This window comes from Bombina bombina, chromosome 2 (assembly GCF_027579735.1).
Source record: "Bombina bombina isolate aBomBom1 chromosome 2, aBomBom1.pri, whole genome shotgun sequence".
Lineage (NCBI taxonomy): Eukaryota > Metazoa > Chordata > Amphibia > Anura > Bombinatoridae > Bombina > Bombina bombina.
In genome coordinates this window covers 479260042-479267489 of record NC_069500.1, presented here as the reverse complement: position 1 = coordinate 479267489, position 7448 = coordinate 479260042, and positions in this window count along the sequence as shown.

Sequence of the window (7448 nt, the reverse complement as noted above, 5' to 3'; positions counted from 1 at the left end):
TTCTGACAGCCCCCTTATCACATGGCTATTTATTTGTTATTTATTGACTTGCAATTTTGCCAATTAGTGCTGTGTTGTGCACAACCCACGGGAGCGAGCACAATGGTATCTATATGGCCCACATGAACTAGCAGTCTCCTGTTGTGAACAGCTAATAAAAAAGCATGTGATAAGAGGCTGTCTGTAGTGGCTTAGAAACAGGCAGAAATTTAGAGGTTTAAATATTATAAAGTATATTAATATAACAATGTTGGTTGTGCAAAGCTGGGGAATGGGTAGTAAAGGTGTTATCTATCTTTTTAAACAATAAAAATTTTAGTACTGACTGTCCCTTTAATAAAAAAATAAAGGGTAATTACCTAAAAAATATGTAACTGTCCAAAAGTCATATACATATATAATAAATATATATAACACTTATAGAGTGCCAAATTTGAAATTAAGAATAGGCACTCTTCTACTGGAGAAAACCAGTAGGAAGCCAAAACCAGTGCTGAAACATAACAGCAGATGATCTGGAATAGGAGTAAATCGACAAACCAACAGAAGAAGGCAAAGGATAAGTTACTGCAAAATCCATGGAATGGCTTGTGACTAAATCCCAAAAGGTGAAATATATGGCACTACCTATACTTCAGATATACCCCTCCAACAATTACTGTACTCTGAGGGAAAATGGGCCTCAACTCGGTCTGAGAACCCCTCTTACTGAAAAATCAAATGCACATCTTCATTCTTTAACCTCTTCCAGCGGAGGCAAAAACACAACTGAGATGCCAGTGAAGTGGGAGGGGTTATATAGAGTTCTTGGAGTTTGGGTATCTTTGCCTTCTCCTAATGGCAGGGAAGAGTGATTCCCAGGAGTAATGGATCATGGACTCTCACCACCTGTATGAAATAAACCAATTATTTGAATCCTGAAAATTCACTTTTTCAAATGTGAGGTCTTGTAATGTAATATGATGGCGGGGGTAATAAAAGCCTCTTAAAATGTGCTGTAACCCCCAAAATAGAACCAGTTGTTCTTGCAATTAGCTGACAGCTAGAGGACACAGGACTATTCATTTGAAAGAGCAGTATTTTGGTTTTCAATTAAGGGGTCTTAATTTTGTTTATGTATTGTGTGGAACATCATAAGGGATGCCCCCGTGTTGTTCCATATGCTTATGATTCGGCCAGGTGATCACTATTAACTCAGTAGTCAGGGAATAGCTACCTGGGCATGTTAGCCCTCCTGGAAAATAATGACCTCTTCCATTGAAGTGTTTATTTTGGGGTGATAGAGTCCATTTTAAAGGTCAGAACTCTTTTCTAGGGCAGTCATCTGCTACCTAAAGGTGTATGAGATCCCTCATTTGAAAATTGATATTCCCTTTTTTATGTGAAGGGTATTGTATGTATGTGTGTTGTATGCAGTCTTTAGGGGGATAGGGGCTCCTTTGGCTACTGCCCCATACAATAAATACATTAGGTAGGTGATTTCCATTCTTATGCCAACCAGTTACACCAATGACAGGGGTATGAGATTCACAATGGAAAGAGGGGTTCCTTTATGTTAAACTGGAGTCTCATATCCATTTATGTTTTATGGAGGTATTGGGTTTCTACAAATGCCCCATCCCTCCTCAAACACTGTAGAAGTGAATCCTTGGGACAGATAATCCCCATTATCTAGAATTCTAGATATTAAAGAGGTGTGAACCCTTATTTAAATAAATTTACATGATGGGTTTCATAGCCTAGTTCCCTTGCTATGTAAACTGTGTAAACTGGTAGTATAAAACATCTCCATAGACTTTAATGGAGATACTTACTGTTACCACCAGTTTACAAAGTTCCAACCTCAATGGAAACTAGACCTTTGTTTCTACTGGCACATGTAATTACTGTTCTTAAGAGCAATTATTAGCATCCTATGAGGGCAAGTGACCCCTCATTTGAAAGAGGAGTCATTTGTCCCTCTAGTCCAGATAAGAGGGGAAATAGAGCCTCACCACCTCTCAGGTTAAACAGAATTTTAAATGTTGCTGCAGGTAATCACTATTTTCTTACAGGAGCATGCAGCTTTCAAAACCAACCCCCAGCCTCCTGACTCCCTCTCTGTAACTCTCTGTATCAGCAGTGAGTTCCTGTCCCCCGTGATGTCACTCACCATGTGTCCCTGTAGTGATGTAACCATGTTTTCCAGTAAAAAGGAAGCAATGGCTCTTTTTCTGGCAGCAGTGCGGGGAGGGGGATTCCCAAGGACACAGAACCAAAGAATGACACCCCAGGATGATACATGGTTTCTTATGCACTGCAAAATAGATGTCACACTATCTTGAAAAAGTCAGGTCGTAGCCTGAGGAAACGCGTCGAGGCGGCATCAACACCCTCTCCCGGTCACTGAAACGCCGGTGCTGAACACGGAGTATCCCTCGGTACGACGAGTCCCCTCACAGCTTTCCGGAAGCTTACCTGAGGATCGTGCCAACGAGGTGACAGAGAATACACCCCCAGCATCCGGCTAACAGACTTGGACTTGGTGATTTTGCCTTTTAATTTCTTTTACATTGTACGTGCGATTTACTCGCTTTGGATGTTTGTTCTAATAAAACAGTGTTACACTTAGAGTGGGATGCACTCTGTGTCTTTTTCTGTTTTGCAGCTACTTCTGAGATCAGGATCACATCCCTGTGTCTAACTCTGGAGCAGCACCCACTCGTCTCACCAAATTTGGGAAGTATTTGTTTTCCCATAATCATTGTGTCTACCTAACGATTGATCCTGTACTACATTTTTTATATACCAATACGGTTTACTGTTTATTTATTGTATTTCTCTGTGATTACAGAGCTTCACTTACTACTATATCGGTTGTTATAATAATCCACATATTATCCAAAAGAGTGATTACATTCTCCTTAATGAAATTTTTTTGGCACTATACAGTTTAATTAAATAACTTTATTTTGAGATAAGATTCAACACCAGTGGATCCCATAAGGGACATTCCTATGAACTTACATAGGACTGTTAAAAGGTGTTTGATCCAACTGAGAAGCGCAGCTTGGTGTTCTTAATTTTTTTTTATATTGCATATGTAAACTGTGTTTTTAAGCAGCGCATCTCTTTTTCGAATAGATTTTGCATTATCTGTTTACCATTAGCTTACTTAGTCCTATAGCTCTCCATAAGATTAGTATAATTATTATTACCTAACAGGAGAGATGGACACAACAGAAGATATCAACAATATAGGATTTTTTGGCGATTGTTCATCTAGACATAGCAGGCAAAGGTCACAAAACATTTTTAATATTGAAACTGTCAAAACCACAGTAGAATCAGGAGATAACTCTATAGAATTGTTTAGAGACCTAGAAAAATTACTCAACAGTGATAGTAATGAGTGGCAAGACCTACTGTTGCTGGATAACTATGTGCTACACGAGGTAGTCCCTAGGGGATTGCAAATTTTTAAACACCCCGCCTTTGACCTAGAAGAGGTCGAATTTACTACCGATTGGGACAATGCTTTACAGGATTGTTCCATGACTTTAATCAAAATCTTAATTAGATATAGGGAAATTAAATTGAAAAAAGTTAAGATTGCTCTTGATACCATCCTTCCCAAAATTCAACCATTCAAAGAGGAAGAAAGATGGAAGAGATTAAATAGCAACATACAAGCACGTAATGATAAACTCAATGAGGATTTAGCGAAATCTAAACAACTCAAACTACAAAGGGATCTAGATGACTATAGAAAAGATCAGGTTTTCACATACAAAAAATCAAATAAGAACATTAAGGGGGGGGGGGCTAATGGGAACAATCTGAATAACACACGGATGGTTCAAAAGCAACCCCATTCAACAACAAAAAATACTTTTAATTTTCAAGATAGTGATAAAAATGGGTACACCAACACATCCTCTACACAAGTAAAAGAAAAATTATACATACATCCACATGCCTACAGAAATGATCACAATAGAAAGGAGGGACACCTCTATCCCCAAAAGGAAAGATACCACTCCACTAATACACACAATTATCGTAGTCATCATTATAGACCAAAAGAGAATAGACCACCATACCAAGAACATAGAGACAATACTGATATGGTCTACAACAACAGATATCATGCATTCAATCACCAGACAGAGGGCGATTATGCCAAACAGGGAGCAAGACCTAGGGAAAATAGTTCACATAATCAGAACTTTCAGAGAAGGCTTTCAGTGGAAAGAGTGTGTCATACAAATAATCAGTCTAAGTCACAGGATTTTTTAGACTCACGAGAGGACAGAAGGTCAGACCACACACCTCCCCCTTATCAAGAACCAGTAGAGGCAAGAGAATCTCACCTAAACGCAATAAGAAAAAGAACAAGCGAGGCGCGAGAGGAGGGAGACATGTTCTGAGAGCGAGATCACAGAAGGAGCTATTAGCCAAACATAGGGATTGCGTCTTCGATCTTACTTCAAACAAATTAAATAACCAAGAACTTAACCTCCTAGCCAAGGGCCTTAATTTTACAAGGAACAACACAATTAGATTTTAGCATCCATGAAGAATTCGAAGGGGAAATGATCAAACATACTAGTTTTAAAAAAACATCCAATTTCAACCCTATAGGTGCACAGGGTGAATATATCAACATTTTTAATAGATTAGTGAGCACAGACCTGTCTAGATTATGGGCGGAGAAAAATGTAACATTGGTAAACAAGTTCAATGATAACTTGTCTCGACAAGAAAGAGCCACCCTACTAACTCTAAAAAATAATTCGGAGATAATTATTAAGATGGCAGACAAGGGGAGTGGGGTGGTAGTACAGGACAAATTAGATTATCTTAAGGAAGCGACTAAAATCTTGAGTGACCCTCATACTTACAGGAAGTTAACATTTAATCCTACTAATCTATATGTTAAAGAATTAACGTCAATTCTTACAAATGCAAAATCTGATGGCATTTTGAAAAATGAAGAATTCCAATTCCTTCTAGACAGGGATCCTAGTATCCCTATTTTCTACCACCTCCCCAAAGTCCATAAAACTTTGGTGGACCCTCCAGGTAGGCCGATAATTTCTGGAATAGATTCTCTAACCAGTAATTTGTCGGCCTACATAGACTTTTTTCTTCAACCTCTAGTTAGGAATACAAAATCCTTTTTAAAGGACACAACTGAGACAATTAAATTGTTTGAAGGCCTAATATGGGAGCAGGATTTTTTATGGTTGACATGTGATGTCACATCTTTATATACCTGCATCCCTCACGAACTTGGCATCAAAGCAATAAAAGATAATCTAGTCAATAGTGACCTTCCATCCAAACAGGTAGATTTCATTATCAAAAGCATAAACTATATTTTAACACACAACTATTTTCAGTTTAACTCACAATTTTATTTACAGTTACAGGGCAGTGCGATGGGGACGACTTTTGCCCCATCGTATGCCAATTTATTTATGAATTTTTTTAAAAATAATTTTATTTGGTCAAATAATCCATACAGTAGCCAGCTATACAAATACTTCAGATATATTGATGACGTCATCATCATCTGGAGAGGTAAGGAGGAACAGATTGCAAATTTCATTGAACATATATCAATAGTAATAACCTGAATCTAAAATTCACCAGCAAGATAGAAAGGGAACGGATTGAGTTTTTAGATTTAGCCTTATTTGTTGACAAAGACCAAAAAATTGCAGTCCAGAACTATAGGAAACCAACCGACAAAAATGGTTTCCTTAGTGCTAAAAGTGGACATCTGCCAAGATGGAAAAGGAACATCCCTTTGGGGCAGTACCAGCGTATCCGCAGAAACTGCACCCACTTTGATAATTTCCTTACAGAATCGGCAGTTTTGGACCAGAGGTTCCAAGAAAAGGGCTATGATCCAGCCCTTCTTGTGAACGTCAAGGATAAGGTGATAAATATGGATAGGAAGTCCATGCTTAACACCAATAACAATAATAAAAGGACTATTCAATGTAATTTGGGGGATAAAGAGAATATAAGATTTATCAATACATACAGCCAAGGGAGCAGAGAGATAGAAAACATTCTGAAAAAGCACTGGAATGTACTTTCCTTAGATCCCATATTAGGTAAGGTCTTACCCGAAAGACCAACTGTCATTTTTAGAAAAAATAAAGATCTAAAAAATCTATTAGCACCTTCAAAATTTAAAGGAGTACAGAAACCAATTTCTACTGATAACAAACAATGGCTCAGCAGAACCAATGGCATCTGGCCTTGTGGAACAAAGAATTGCAACATGTCCAATCGTATCATCAGGTGGGATACGTTCAAAGATGCAAATAGTTCAAAATCATACAAAATACAACACAAATTCTCTTGCAAATCAACATTTGTAGTATATCTGCTTACGTGTGAATGTCAATGTGTCTATGTAGGGCGCACTAAAAGACTTATTAAGAACAGGTTTAGTGAGCACCTAAATAATATCAAGAATAAAGTAGACAACCATAGTGTCCCCTACCATTTTATTAATTACCATAATGCCAATAATTCTGGATTACGGATAATGGTGTTAGATTGGATAGCCAATAACAGCTGCAAGAATAGGCTCAGGAGTCTCAGACAACGTGAGACATACTGGATTCACAAACTCCAAACCTTGAATACTTCCAGTAAGAATGGCCTTAACATCGACTTAGACTTACAAGCCTTCATGTAAAGTCCTAAATAGAATGAACTTGCTTTTTGAATCATCCTTTTTTGGTTCTCTATTTCCTTAAATTCTTTTAGATACAAATGTACCTAATTATACAGATTGTTCCCAGAGAATCATATACAAGAATTCACTCACTGACATATTTGCTGATTCTGTATTAATTGTTCAAACAATTGTTTTTTGTATTAGTGTGGTCCTTTATAATGAGTATATACTCGAGGGTACTGTATTTTCCCCTATGTGTCACACATGATGAAAATAAATTGTAATCTCATATTATATCTTGCCAATTGAATACTAAGCTCACAGAAATATTGTCTTTTTAATATTGTTGTTAAACCAGTTTTGATTGTGTTGTTTATTATGAATGAAATTCCCTATGAAATGTTTTTTAGCTAATCTAATTTTAATCTAATATGTCATTTTATATATAAATGTACCTTACATGTATTTTATATACATTTATTATAGTGTCTTCTACGCAAATTATCGTACCGATGTAACATATGTGCTAACCTTGCTCAAAAGGTATTTGATGACTCATAGCCAATGATATTACTCCATCGGGAGGCGCGCCCAGCCCGGGCCTTTTAAAACGAACTACAACTACTCAGTCAGATATATCCTCTTGAAAAAGTCAGGTCGTAGCCTGAGGAAACGCGTAGACGTGGCATCAACACCCTCTCCCGGTCACTGAAACGCCGGTGCTGAACACGGAGTATCCCTCGGTACGGCGAGTCCCCTCACAGCT